Genomic DNA, 15684 nt, shown 5'->3' on the forward strand with positions numbered 1-15684 from the left:
TTTATTTTTGGAAAATGTATTGACAAAGTTTACTGTCTGGGCTCTGGCAGTTCCTGCGCAGGCGCTTAGGCGGGAGAGCTAATATTTGTGCCAATGCCACAGGGATGGGGTCTGTGCATTGCCCGGCTCGCTGGTTTCCCACCAGGGGTCCCGGCGTCAACTCTGCACGGGACACCCCCTCCTACTCCCCTGCAGCTGCCATCAGCACCCCCACTCTGGGCCTTGGAGCTCTGCTGCTCTAGGGACTGCCCCAGGCTTGCATGTGTGCCCCCGGTTGCTAGGGAATCCCCTGGGTTTTACTGTCTGCAGAGCCCCAAGTGGCACCCTGCCTTATCTGTGCGATGCATCACGCATGCTCCATTGCCCCATCAGCCGTCACTCGGGAAAGCCAAGTTCAAAGACAAAATGATTGGATTTCAAGACGGAGTCAGTAGAACCTTGGACCAAGCATCGAGGCCCCTCTGAGAGTGGGCTCTGGGCTCCTGCCCAAGCTGGCTGCAGGCTCCAGGCTCTGCTTCCTGACCAAGTCAGCGGGTGCAAACCCTCCCGTCTTGGTTTGAGTTCCCCCCCAAAGCAGATGGGCCCGCGCTGTTGTTTGTGCAGGAAGGGCAGTGATGGCTGGTTGGGGAAGTGAGAAAGGGAAGTGGGGAAAGCCAGTTAAGGTGTCTTCTTGGCTGGATTACCCCATGCGCTGCGGAGGCATTCTGAAGGACCCTGTAGAAGACACTGCAATTATCTTGTCCATCTACGGGGATGCCAGGCAGCTGGGGTATTTAGCCTTCGGTTCCCATTACTCATTGGCTGAGGGTGGCTCTTGCTCTCCTGGGGCATTTAACACTCAGCCTGTCCCCCTCCCCCTCCCTAACTCCCCAGTTCAGCCCAAGGGTACCCCTTGGGCCACAGGGTACCTTCTGGTGGAGAAACACAGGAAGCCATGGGGCCTGTGGAAACTGTCTGCAGAGAACCTCCTAGGTGGACCTGGGGAGATGGCCCCAGGGCCTTTTCTCTGACCTCTCTTGACCCTGCCCCCTCAGCCCACGCACACAGACCAGGTGGGCCTTTTCATTTATCCTTAACACTGTAATTAGTGCTTAATTTCCTCCTGACATTAGTATTGCAAGCGCCTCCAACAACTTTATTTTCTTGCTTTATTTATACTAGTGAAAAGGCACTTAGAAGCAAATTATGCTTGCCTCCATATATCTCTCTACCTGTTTATCTCTTGTGTTTATGGGGTGCCTATCACCATGGTATCTGGGCACTTAGACAGTCCCATTAGATCAAATTCATTACCTGAGAGAGGAAGAAAAACACAATCCTCCGGCCCACGCAGAAGCCTTTCGTAGCACACTGAGGGCTTGGGCTCGGGGAGACCCAGCCTTTTGTTTTCCAACTCATGGAGAGGAATCTTTTTGGCAAAGAACCCCTCCTGGAGATAGGCATGGAGAGCTTGCAGTGTAATTTGGAAGATCTATCCGAGGGTGGGTCTCAATATGTTGGGTATTTAAAATTTGAAATGATTTCAATTTCATTGCTCTCCAAATATCAAATTGAGCCCATTTTTCACAAATGCAGCTTTGCGCTAGGAGCAGCTTCCACTGGAAGAAGGTTCCAGATGTTAACTCCTTCTTTCTCACTCACCCTGGAGTGACGGGGGGGGGGGTGCCCAGCTCAAACAGCACCGAGCAGCTGTCTGCGCCCCGGGCCTGTGTGGCTGCTTTAAAGCCTCAGTTGCCCCCTGTGATTCGGGTACCATGGAGACCTCTGGTCCCCCACTGCTCGAGGCCCCTGTCCTCTCCTGTCATTCCTTTCAGCCCCTGCCCTCTGTACTGGGGCCCCCCTCTGCGTTCATGGCCTAGCCCTGCACCTTGGACCATAGCGACTGCCATGAGTCTCCTTTGCTGCTTCTGGGATCCTGTCCTACTCTGGGCGGTCGTGACCATACACGCTGTTGGCCCTGTAAGCCCAGGGTCTCCCACTGTGGACATTTCTCCCTGGGGAGCTCATATGGGCCTAGAGAAGAGAATCCAAAAACCACTAGAGGTGAGGAAATACAGGTAAAGCAACCACCGCTTTTTTTTTTTTTTTTAAGATTTTATTTATTCATTTGAGAGAGAGGGAGAGAGAGTACACATGAGCCAGGTGTGGGGAAAGGCAGAGGGAAAAGCAGATTCCCCCTTGAGCAGGGAGCCCTACATGGGCCTTGATCCCAGGACCCTGGGATCATGACCTGAGCCGAAGGCAGAGGCTTAACCCACTGAGCCACCCAGGTGCCCCTGCAGCGGTGTACATCTTAGGACGTCTACGTTTTCATAAATCTAGTTCAATGAACTTAGGAGATGCCACAGGAACTAATTCGAAAACTGCTTTATTCCCTTAACGGTGGATCGCGAGTATTTCCCTAGATAAAAATAGATCTACGCTGAGTTAATGGCTATGCAGCATTCTGCTGTATGAAAACGTTATCACTTACTAAATGTACCTCCCATGGTTCATTTGAAGTCCTGTGCAAGTTTTCACTACAATAAACTACACTGTGATTGAGCTCACCTGTGTCGCAGATTCCACTTCCTCTTTTTAGAATTGCCGGGTCTTGATCAAGCTTTTGACCCATGACCAAGGTGCCCTCTAGAAAGTTTGTGCCACAGTGAAGGGAAGCAAGTGCAGATGGCAGACACCCTTCCAGTCCATCAGTCATTGTATCCCCTGCAAGCCAGACCAGCCCTGGACAAATGGAAATGGCATGGGTGCTCCCGACCTCTTGGCCCCCAGCCCTGCCACTCACCTGTCTGGGCTGCTGGCCTGCAGAGGGTCCCTGCTGTCATGGTGGAGTGTGGCCTGGGCTTTAGGCCTCTGACGGCAGGACTGAGGACAGGCTCAGGGGGCTCCCTCTGGGACCAGACACAGGGGAGGTCACCTGGGACAGCTCCTTACCGGGGGCCCTGGAAACTTCTTTCTACCTCTGGCTCTGTTCCTGCCATTCCTCCCCAAAACCACTTGCCCCCATCCCAGCATTTCCCCACGGCAAATGCCACCTCCTCCTCGGAGCCTTCCCTGATTCTAGACAAATGAATCCCTCTGGCCTGTGGCTTGGGAACTCCTTTTCACAGACATTGGGGAGGTTGTGTTATTTCTGCTTTTAGTCCTAGCTATCTCTTGCGGTAATGCATACATCTCATTTACCAAAGGTAGGCATCACTGTGACCATGCATTTTCCAAGCCCCAGTCCTCTGCGAGGCCACCTGGAAGACGTATGGGGCGGGGAGGAGGTGGGTGTCTGATCAGAGAAGGAGAAAGAAAGAGAAGGAGCCTCTCTGAGGTCCATCTGGAACCTTCTGTATTTCCCCCACACCACACACAATTCTCACCTCAGATGAAGTAGTTTCTAGGACTCGAGAGAGAGCTCAGACTTTGCAGTGACCGTGGCTGCTGTGACACTGATTTGTAATGAGAAAGACATATTTGATCTTCAACCTCAGTCCTGGCAAAGAGTTCCTGGAAACCTTGGAAAATCCAGAGAGGGGAGCCATAAAGGTATCTTTTGTTATGTTAATGAAGTGACTTTCGGAAAACACCTCCAGATGGGGGCTGGTTGCCAGGGGAACCAACCAAGTCACTGGGGGATTGAAACTTTCCTCCTAATCCCTTCCACACACCCCCCACCCTGGGGAAGGAGAGGGGGGCTGGAGGTCGTAACCATCGCCAGTGCAATGACTTCATCCATCATGCCTATGTAATGAAGTCTCCATAAAAACCCAAAAGGACGGGGTTGGGAGAGTTCTGTGTTGGTGAACTCAGAGGGATTTGGGGAGAGGGCGTGGAAGCTCCACACCTCTTACCCCAGACCTCACCCTGTGCATCTCTTCCACCTGGATGTTCCAGAGTTTTATCCTTTTACAAATAAGCTGATCAGGTACGTGAAACATTTGAGTTGTGTGAGCTGCTCTAGCAAATTAATCAAACCCAAGGAAGGAGGGGGTCATGGGAACCTCTGATTTATAGCCTGTGGGTCAGAAGCACAGGCGACAGCCTGGCCTTGGACTGGCATGTGAGGGTACGGGGGTGCGATCTTGGAGGACCTGAGCCCTTACCTGCTGGGTCTGGTGCCGTCTCTGGGGAGATGGAGTCAGAACTGCCTTGAATGGTAGGACACCCAGCTGGCATCCAGAGCATTGCTTGCTGTTGGGTGTGGGGACACCCCCTTCACCCCCCTCTACGCAATTAGAATCGTGTTCAGGAACCCAGAACAGCTGCCATTCTGGGTGACGCTGGGACGATGAGGACTTCTGAGTGAGTCCAAGGCCTGGGGTGTTGGCAATGTCAGCGCTGGGACGGTGGTGATTATTGCTACTAGGACCACTGGTTATCACAGCTGGGACTATTACTACTGAGCCTTTGCACAGGGGGCTGGGAGGGGGCAGGGATGTAGAAGAGCGACAGTTGGGAGGTCCTAACTGCTTTGGCTTAAGGTATCAAGGAGCACCTTTGTTCCATTTGGGGCAGTGGCTCAGGAATCCCCTTTCCACAGGCGTTGGTGGTCTCCTCCCTGCTTCTAGGCTCTGAGCTGTCTCCGAATCAGAACTGCACTCTGTGTACCTGAGGCCAAGACCATGTCTTACTGGACCTTGTATTCTAACAGGTGGAGCCCAGCAACTGGCTAACAGGTTCATAAACTGTTCTTTCCTTCTTCTAGCTTCTAGAGGCTGCCGGTTTTCCTTGGCTCAGGGCTGCATCACTCCAACCTCTATGTCTATGGCCACATAACCGCCTTCTCCTCCTCCTCTGACCTCCTGTCTTCCTCTTCAAAGGACCCCTGCGATCACACCGGGCTCACTTGGATAAGCTGGGATGATGTCCCCATTGCAAGATCCTTCAAGTCATCACACCTGCAAAGTCCCTTCTGCCAAATAAGGCACCACCTGCAGCTGGGGTTCGATCCTGTTGGGGACCCTCTTCAGAACTGTTCTGAACCCATGCCAGAGTCATCCCACTGAGGGGAGCTGTATCAGGGTCCTAGGGCTGCTGGAATAAAGTAGCACAGACTGGGGGGCTTACAACAGAAATGTGCTGTCTCACAGTTCGGGAGGTGGGAAGTCTGAAACCAAGGTGTCAGCAGGGTTGCTCCCTTCTGGAGACTTCGGGGGAGAAGCTGTTCCATGCCTCCTTCCTAACTTGCGGAGTCTGCTGGCGATCCTTGGCTTTCCCCGGCTTGTAGACGCGTCTCTCCCATCTCTGCCTTCGCCTTCGTGTCCCCTTCTCTTCTCCGTGTCCTCTCCCCTTCTCTTCTAAGGATGCTTGTCATTGGACGGAGAGTCCACTTGAATAATCCAGAATGACCTGGAGATCCCTAACTCGACTAGGTCTACAAAGACCCTTTGTCCAACAAAGTTGCATTCACAGTTTTGGGTTGGAAACATCTTGGCAGGGGTCACCATTTGACTCACTACAGACATGAAGCTGAAGTATTCATCATAAACTCTCATCCCTCACCAGTTGGTGTTGACCCTGGTGACCGCAAACCCTAGCGCTGAACCTTGCCTTCTGCCAAGCTAACTCCCATGCTTCTCCAGAAAGCCCTAGGAAGGGAGGCAGAGAGGAAGAGGCAGATACTTGAGGCCGGAAAGGGGCAGCAGGCTCAGTCGCTGTGCACCACGGCTTGGGGTAAACCCAGAGATCAGCCCAGGGGACAAGCAGGAGGTGCCATGGGGTGGGCGGGTTGTACAGAATCTGTCTCAGAGAGATGGATGACACAGAACCTTCCTGCATCCCAGTATTCCTCCCCTCTTCCCACCCCCCAATCCCCGCCCCTTAGGCACCCTGGCCTTGCCTCAGCCTCCAGAATAGATGAATCAGCAGGAAAAACTCTTGTCTGCCCAGAAAGTCGGAGAAAGATCGAGGGCCAGAGTGTCTCGCTGCCCCTCCCACAAAAGCAGACCCGGGAGTCTGGCTTCGGAGCAGCCTAGCCGATGAGGCTGTACATCTTTCTGAGCAAGCCAAGCGGAAAGAGGGGCGGGGTGGGGGTGAGGGTTTGGGGGGGGGGAGAAGTAATTAGTTTGATGAATCTTCTTTTTAAGTCGTTCTCTACATGGGGCTCTCACGGCCTTATAGGCTCAGTGATGCATTTCCCAAGTTTTATGAATCCTTAAACATGGGCCATTTTTCACGAGACAAGTGAAAGTAATCAAGTGTTGGTGCGAACCCCAGGTGGCCCCCGTCTGGAACAAGGACCCCTGATGAGGTTCCCAGGCCACAGAGGGCTTTGGAGAGTCCGGATGAGGTTTCAGTTGCCTTGCTGCTCACCTTGCTGCCAGAAGTGATGTGCATTCAATATCCATCCATGCACTCCAGAAGCTTCTTCTGCCTGGCCATCCCGTGTTGGGACCTGGGGCTGGGGATTTGAGTCTGCCGCACTGCTGTCCCGCAGAAGCCTGCAGCCCGCTGTGGGGTGGGGCTTGGGACCGCATCTCCGAGGGAAGGTCTGTGCCCGTATACCCTCCCTGCTAGGCTGCCTGTGGTAGACTGCAAAATATTGGCCCCATATCCTTCCCTGCCCTTTGGTAGTGCCCTCCCATGCTGACCTTGGACTTGGTCATTGACCTGCTTTGGCAAGTCATAAGCGTCAGGTACGCTGAGGCTTAAAAAGTGCTGACTGTTCTTGGAATCTTTAGCCACCCTGTGAACAAAGCAGGCCAGTCGCTGGCGGCTGAGAGCCATGGTACACTTAGCCCTGTGCTCCAGCTTCCCGTCAGCCCTCAGAAGCCGAACTTCCGGGGTGACCACTGGCTGAGAGTCACAGCCTGGCAAGTACTAGGTTCTCAGTAAACACACATTCTCGCTCATCCCTCATTCTGCATGAGGGCCCCGGATGAGCCCAGCCCAAATTACCTATTGTAGACACGTGAGCAACACAGATGCTGGTGGTGGTTTTCTTCTTTCTTTCTACATTCCTTCTTTCCTTCTTTCTTTCTCTTTTTTAAAAAAATGGACTTATTTATTCCGGGGAGGGAGAAAGGGGCAGAGGGAGAGAATCTCCAAGTAGACTCCCCGCCAAGCCCAGAGCCTGATGTGGGGCTCGATCCCACCAACGCATGAGATCACGACCGAAGCCAAACTGAAAAGCCGGATGCAGAAATGGCAGAAGCCAGAGAGCCAGGCCTACCACCTGACTAGCTCTTGGTCGGGGGGCAGGTTGGGGGTGAGGGCAGACTAGAAGGGAGGGGACAAAGCTTCACACAGAGGCTACCTTGCCAGGCCTGCCCTTTAGGACCCCTCCTGCCTGATGGGATCATAGACAGCAACGACAAAGGTGAGATGTATGGGTGAATGACTAGGGGTGTGTGCGTGCACACGCGCCTGAGGACATGTTGTGAATGTGGGTAACTTGTGTATTGTGTGTTCGCATGTGTCCGCATTTGTGCACGTGTGTGTGTGCACATGTGAGCCCACCCACACTGTGACACCTCTGGTACCAAGAGAAGACGAATGCAGAGTCCGGCAAAGTCACTGAGTAATTCCGTTTTCCCTTGAGTCACAGACAGGGGCTCCTTCCTTCTGATTCCCGTCACCTTTGTCCTCCCCACCCATATCTCAGCCACCACACTGCTGGTGGTGGGGGGCGGGGGGGCTGGGGATCCCAAGTGCCACCATCTACACTGCCATTGATGTCACATCCCCCAAAGTGTCGGGGTGGGAGCGCAGCCAAACTGCCACATCCTGGGGTTACATGATCTGCCTGCAGAATGAAAGGTGGACAAGAATGATCATTTACTGAGCACTGAGCATATGCCAGGCTCTGCGACTCTTGGCCGGTGGCCCCCCGCCCTCCTGTTTCCTGGGGTCCGCCCCCAAATACCCGCCTTGCACTCACATTCTTACCTCAGGAGCTACGTCTGGAGGGGCCCAGACAAGGCAAGTGACTTATCTGATGAGCTGGGACAAATCTAGGCCTGGGGCTCTCAACCCCTTCTGCCCAGAGAAAGCCCATCATCTCCGCTTGCCGTGGTCTTCCATTCTGCCTGGAGCTGAGCAGGTCCAACTGATGCCAGAGCGAATGTCAGCAAAACAATTGTCCTGCCAGATCTGGAGCCACATCTGCTAAGGTGCCCTTTCCTGTAATAAAGGACATTTTGAGCCCTACCTTTTGGACTTCCACGTCCATTTCTCCATCGGTCGGGAGGACAAGAAAAGAGCGTTATTAATGGACCCTCCCCAAACCCCAACATCTATCACCGTATTCCCACAACTAGAAAAGTGCCAGGAACATAATAGGAACTCATTAATATTTGCTGGATGGAAAAAAAGTGACAGAGCAAGATTCAAACCCACGTCTGTCTTCCTCCAAGGCCGTGTCACTCTCTCTCCACCCCGTCAGAGAGAGGGCTTGGAGAGAGACTGGGGGTGCCGTGGGAGCAGCAGAATGGCCCTTGATGTCCAGTTCTCCTGCCCATCTGCAGAGAGAACGTTCTCTGTGGGCCACAGCCCAGGGGCGAGGTCAGCAGTTCTGCCCTGGGGAAGCCAAGGCTTGGCCAAGTGCAAAGCCCGGCGCGCCTTACGCTGCCTGCCCCGTCTCATCACAGCTCTGTGTGTTTTGACTGAGAAGTTCTACCTGCCTCTCGGGATTGATGTGAAGATTAATGGCTGTTTAGCAAATTACAGCTTCCCCATCACCTCCTGCTCCTGGGAGAGAAGGAGCCTTAGAAACAGAAAATAAAAACAAACCTCACTGCTCTGTGTCAAGGCTTGGCCGCAGCAGTGACAGCTGGGCCCAAGTTAGCAGAGCGTGGAAGCTTAGCAAAGCCAGGTGAGGTCTGGGGCCCCCCGGAGCGAAGGCTGACGGAATGCCAAGCCCACCCTCTGGCTCTGGGATGCACGGGGGCTGAGGGGAAGTGTGGAATGAGGCAGGGCGGTTCTAGAAAGACAGCCAAGGGCAGCTTGCGGCCAGGGCCTGTCTCCTCTGAAGGCCGTGATGGGGGGAGAGAGGGGAGTCCTGTCCACACCCAGGAGGGAAGAGTCTGCCCCTTTCTGGGGCTCTTTCTGCCACTGACCTTCCTTCTCAGAAGCTCAGAGGGAGAATCCAGGGGATGACTGTGATCTTTGCTGAGTTCGAGGTGCCCAGGGCGGGGATGTGGACATCGTGGTGAGTGACAGGGACAGGTCCGAAGGGAGGGAAGCGGGAGCAGGCGCAGGTGTCACCCTGCCCAGATGTCCCTGGCTCTCCTAGTCCCTGCATGTGGGCCAGCTAGGGCGACCTCTGGCCCGAGGGCTGGCTCGAGGCCGCACGCAGGCCAGGCTCTCGGCCAGAGAACACAGGAGTGGGAAGATCATTACTCAGCGCCCCGGTCCCCAAGAGGGGACACTCTGAGGCAGGCACCCTGAACCCGGTGGCCCATGGAGAGATAGCTTTCTTGATGATGCTTCCTTCCCTTCCCCTGCTCACGTCCCCAGCTCCACTCGGTTCCTCCAAATAAACCAGTTCTGCTCACATTTCCGAGTCTGCTTCTGAGGGAGCTCAAAGTAGGTCAGAATGGAAAGGAAGAACGGGGGAGTCTGGAAAACCCCCGAGGGGGAGAGTACACAGACCTGGTGACTACAGCTTACACAGAAGAAAAAGGAAAAAAGGTGTTCTATTCACGTCCCTCACGTTTTCAAAAAAACCTCCCAACTCCACCTTCCCTCCCCTAAGAACAGTCTGTTTTTCCAGAACAGCAACAATGTGCTAACTGAACTTAGCCATCTGCAAGTGAAAAGATTTCCCAACGAATGGAGGTCTCTGGGCCAGCCCACCTGACTTGGCCTGGCCCTGCCCTGCTCTGCCCTACCCTGCCCAGCCCTCCTCTGCCCTGCCCTGCCCTGCCTCGCCCTCCCTACCCTGATCTGCCTGGCCAGGAAAGTGTCTCTGGGAGCTCCTCACCTGCTGCCTCCCTCTGGGCTGCGCCCCAGGATGGGGGTGGGCACTGCGAGCTAGGGAAGACAGAACCTTCCTGAAGGTTCGGGCTCCCCAGCCCTCCCTTTCTCCCCTCTGCACCCTCTCACAGACATTTCAGGGATCTGGGATCTCCAGATTCCTTATGCAAGAGGGGGCCCTCCGGGACATGTGGTCCTTGGCCATCTGAAGAGCAGGCTTTAAGGGGACTACCACCATAGTTGGCTGTGGTTGGTTTGGAGGACTTTTGATGGCTTGACTTTATTTCCTGTCTAGCCCCATCACACAGCTCTGTTCCAGAGGTGGCCCGGGAGGAAGAAATAGAAAACCTGGGCCATAACACAATCTACCAATTCTGCTAAGGAGAGGCCTCTACCCCGTGGCCCTCTCTCTGTAAGAGGGTGCTTTGAGGGAACTGGTCTGGGCTAGGGAATGAGCCAGGAGAGGCTAGTGGGCCTCAGGGAGCACGGGGGGTGTACCCGGGCAACTCAGCCCTCTCCCAGGGGTCTCCCGAGGCATCTTCCTTCCACCTCCCCACCACAGGACGAGGGTGACATCGGGCGCCTGAGCCGGCGGGGCTCCTGAGTGCTGAGGTGGAAAGGGCCCCTGAGGGAGTGATGGGGCAAAGGCGACTCCTGGGCCTGCCAGGACTGGGCCATATGCCCTGTCACGCAACTCTCACGTTAACCTTGTGAATGGGGCTCTGCTGTCCCCATTTCACACAGGAGGAAACAGAGTTGTCCAACCAAGGCCAACAAAACCAAGAGGTGAAGAAGCCAGGTCTCGAACCCAGAGCTTCTTGGCTTTGGAGCCCACGCCCGTGCTTTTGGCACAAAATCTTAACACTGCCTCTCTGGGCTTCTAAGAGCCGGGTACCAGGTCCCGCAGTGGACACCAGAGGAGCTGGGAGTCGCCTCACACCGTGAAAACTCAGTGTGCTCGTCAGGGAAGGAAGGCAAGAAGGACTCCCCAAAGTCTTCCACTCCCAACCCTGGATGTGCAGAAGGTTCTGTGGGCTAGCAGGTAAATGGCTCTGTAGTGGGCCAGAGCAGTCGGCCTCGAGTATGGGCTGGGCATCATTTCTAAAGACTTAAGGTAGCTGGTTTCTGATGGATCAGCCACGGCTCCCCCCGCACCCCCTTCCCCAACCCCAGGAGCATCTGTATCTGCCGGCGGCGAGGCTGACTGGATCAGGCCAGGTTCTAGGCACATGACAATTCCAGTTATCCACTTCTGCATAATAAGTGCCTCCAGTCATGAGTGCCCTACAGCAACTGTTTTATGATATGCTATAATTTCACGGGTCAGGAATTCGGGTAGGGTTTGATTGTGCAACTCTTGTCCTCAATGCATTGAGGGTGGTCTCGCTGGTATTTAGCTGGCAGATGGATTGTTCTGGAGTCTTCACTCAGATATGTAGAGCCTTGGCAGGGATGGCTGGCAGGCCAGGCTCAGCTCGCCCTGTCCATCAGAATGGCCTTTCCAGCATGGGATCTCAAGATACCTGGAATTCTCCTATGATGACCCGGGGCTCCTAAAGTGAGTGTTCCAGAGAACTGGGAGGAAGCTGCATGGCCTCTTAGGACTCTAAAGCCTCAGAAGTAACATGGGGGGCCTTAGCCATCATCTCTGGGTTGAAGCAGTCACAAGCCTGCCTGCATTCAAGGGGAAAGGCCGTCAATCCCACCTCGTGTTGGCAAGAGTGGCAAAGAATTAAGGCCACGTTTTAGAAGTGTCATAATGGCCTAGCTGTCCAAGTTTGTCCAAGTTTGCCCTCCACATCCCCACTCCTTCCATCCTCCTTCTCCTGTGCTGCAATCCAACCAGCCAGGCAGCCAATGCCCACCTCTCTCAGGAATGAGCTGAAACACTCATTCATCATTAATTGTCAGAGTCTTCACATGTTACTCCCCGGAGGGGCATTTTCACTTGAAAACTGTGGCCTGAGAATGGCGTGGCATAACCAAAGGAATGCATTGCTAATGGTGGAATTTCAGGCATTTACCACAGGCTGGTAGGGGATATATTTTTCGACCAAGGGACTTTCCTGGTGCAGGCAGCTGGCTGTTCAGTCTACTCTGAGCCCATAAACATCAGACTGTTATCTCTGGGGCTCTGAAGGCAGCCTGGACAGTAGCTTCCACGCTTCCATACAGTGGTTCCCTAGCCTTTACTGTGAATCAGCACCCACACGAAGGAGAAGGGGAGCAGGTGATGTTTCTTGGCTACTCTGGTGGCCAGCTCAGAACTCCACAGATCAGTGCCCCACAGTATAAAAGGGCAGAGAAGAAAGAGAGTGGCGTGTGTGAAATTCAAGTTTGTTTGTAAGTTTAAATGTTTCTGTAGCATTGGCTCCCTTGGAGCCTCCCCAAAACAGGTTCTAGAATAATGACTTGATGTAGAACAAGGCTAACCTCAAGCCCAGAGAGGAGAAGAAGCTTGTACAACTACACACACACACACGCACACACACACACACACTCTCTCTCTTTCTCTACCACACCAGAACTTTATCTTAAAATTAGTTTTCTTTGTTGGGTTTGACCTGATGTCATGATAAAGTAGGTACGGTCAGTGTACTTCAGTTGTTCAGATAAATTTCCACACAGGTTTCTTAACATCTCTCCCTTCCTGCCACCAACCTTTTTTTTTTTTTTTCTTTTAAAGATTTTATTTATTTTAGAGAGAGAGAATGGGGAGGGGCAGAAGGAGGAGGGAGAGGGAGAAAGAGAATCTTAAGCGGACTCCGTGCTGGGCACAGAGCCGGACATGGGGCTCAAACCTACCACCCTGAGATCATGACCTGAGCCTAAACCAAGAGTCAAAGTTGGACACTTAACCGACTGAGCCACCCAGATGCTCCCTCCCCCAACCTTTTTAAACCTAAGCTCACAGTACTTAGTTTCAGGGGGAGAGGTTCAGAGACATCTGGGAGGTTTTGAAGGGAGGCACCAAAGACATCATGGGTATTCAGCAAGCACTTACTATGTACAAGCACCCTTCCTTTTTCCATGTTTTGACTCCATTTAACTATCACAAGAGCTGGTTTGGGGAGTGTGGTTAAGGGGGCTCTGCCCTTGAAGGGTGAGAGGCTCTGGGCTGGAAAAACAAAACTAAAGCCCCTTGTTGCAAAACTCACGAGAGGATGGGGCACCTGGGTGGCCCAGTGGGTTGGGCCTCTGCCTTCGGCTCAGGTCATGATCTCAGGGTCCTGGGATCGAGCCCCGCATCGGGTTCCCTGCTGAGCAGGGAGCCTGCTTCCCCAGTCCCCCGGCCTGCCTCTCTGCCTACTTGTGATCTCTGTCAGATAAATAAATAAAATCTTAAAAAAAAAAAACACCCCACAAGAGGAGTTGGGATGGGGATGGCAGTGCTCAGTGCTCAGGCTTCTTTACCCCTTTCCCCTTGTGCACCCTGCAGCCACAAAGGGAGCTCCATGGGCCTCACTGTGTAGACCAAATGCTTTTAGGAACATTCCTTCCAGGCCACACGAAGGCTGCCCGTGTCATTAACCGTGGAAGCGCCAGGCCCTGGTACAGGCCCTTGCTCTGTGGTTGAGAAGAGCAAAGAGCCTGTGCCTGGACTGCACCGTGTAGACAGCATTGGCACTGGGTGGAGAGCTAGTTACAGGAACAAGGAGACCCGACATCTGGTCCCAGCTTTGCTGTAACTTGCTGCAGAATCCTGGGCCTCTCACTTATCTCTTTCTGAGTTTCTGTTTCTTCATCTAGAAACTTGCATTATTTGACCTCCAAGATCCCACCAGCCCTGAAATCCTATGATTCTGAGATGAATCATAAAAGTGAGTCAACAAAACCTCTCAAACCACAGGATCAGTTGAAGTCAGGGAGGGTAAGAAAGCAGAGAGAGGGAAGGAGTCGATCTAAGACAGTTTGGGAACAGGACAGGTAGATGAAGTCGTGGTATTTTCCATCTGTGGAAGCACTGTACGCACCAAAAATACCTCTCTGCTTTACAGGATTATGAGTCAAAACCCCTTTGATGGGGATGAATTTCTGACCGCGTAACAATTTCCATCCGGAAAGATTTAAATGCAAACCCTCCTAGGAGAGACAATTTTTTCACTGACTTAAATTTATACTAAGGTGTAAATGACTGACCTGAGATTTATTCCAGAGTAGGTTTTGAAGGATGGGAGACTGGATCTTGAGGTTTGAAGACAGAAGAAAGAACACCCCCAAGAGTAGGGCCTATAAAAGAGTGCAATAATGTGATTATTCTACAGGCCAATGTTGCCTTTTCCACCACTATCCCCCCACCCCCTCTGCTTGAGACAAAGGAGCCACCTTCGTGAGATTTCTGGTTTTGAGAACCAGAGGACAAGAGGAGAGGCCGATCAAACTGAGGTGTTGGGGAGGTGCCTGGAGGAGCTTTGTCTGCCAAGCCTGCCTTTCGCCCAGGTAACCAGCCAGAAAGATGACCTTCTTTCCTCAGCGGCTGGGAGGGAGGCATAGGGTCCAGCTGGCCAGGAGCCCGAGGCAGAGGGGCACACGGATGGAAGCCAGGATGTGCTGAGCTGGGAGGTTGGCCACTGCCTGTGCACGGCCCCACATACATTCTGTGCCTTCGGTGTCCTCACCTTGTAGGAAAGTAGTCGCTTGTGTTCTAACCAGCTGTCCCTGTGTGGGATGTTGCCCATGATTTACTAAAGGGGGAAGAACATTTGTTTCTTAACACAGATGTCCAAGGGAGCCTCACTGATGAATGGCAGAGGCTTTAGCTCCGAGGCTGCTGGGAGCGCTGGTGCCGGTGGCAGCCACAATGCTCTGAGCCTCTGAGAGGGAGGGAAGAAGAAGCTGGAGCCCAAGAGCCCCTGGGGGGACACAGGGCCATGGCCAGAGGAGGGATGGGGCCATCTGTGCTTGTCCCCCTGCTCCGTCAGCCCAGACTCCAGTGGGGGCCCCTGGCCGCCAGCACGTCTGAGAGAGAGAGAGAGAGGTGTGGCAAGCCAGTGGCCGTGGTGGCCTGGGGGCACACATGGGAATCAGGCTGCCTTTCCAAACAGTGGGCCAGTCACTCAAGCTGTGTTTCTTGGTTTCCTGGCTGGACAGGCAGGAATAATTCACGCCATTGTGGGGTCTGGTGTGAAGATGCGTATCCGGCCCGACAAGTGCCCGACAACCCGGAGCCACAGCTGCTCGTCCTCCTCTCCCACGGGAGGCGACCACATGCTTCGGGATTGGGTGGGGTGCCCCACCCCGGCCCCTGCTCTTCCACAGTACTCCTCCCCACTTCCTCAGCCCCTGGCTTCTATTCCTTGCCTTTTGCTGCTCTGCACTCCCGGGGCACCCATGGCTTTGCCACATCCCCCAGCCGAAACCCCAGGGCACGGTGCTCCCCAGTCCTGGGTGATGCTCAGGGGGGCAGGATGGTCTCGGGGCAACACTGTTCTTGAGGGAGCACCCTGGTGAGCCGGCAGGGGTTTGAAGGGGTCTGGAGGCTGAGGTTCAATACGAGCATTCTGCCAAAGCAGCTGTCAGCACCGCGGCTGGGGAGGATCCTGATGGGACCGTGAGAGTGGCCGGACCCTAAGCTCCAGACCCGTCCAGTCTCTGCAGCAGCACCCAGTGCTGGGAGCAGTACTCGCTGTGCGGGGGTCGGGGACCCGCAAAGCCTGAGTGATGGAGGGATGTGCCCCTGTGGATTGTGAAGGGCCCCAGGCCCCAGGAGAGGAACTCCAGAGGGAGGGCTCTGGAAGTACCCAGGAGACAGAGGGAGCAGCAGAAAAACAGGACTCCCTT

This window comes from Neovison vison, chromosome X (assembly GCF_020171115.1).
Source record: "Neovison vison isolate M4711 chromosome X, ASM_NN_V1, whole genome shotgun sequence".
NCBI lineage: Eukaryota > Metazoa > Chordata > Mammalia > Carnivora > Mustelidae > Neogale > Neogale vison.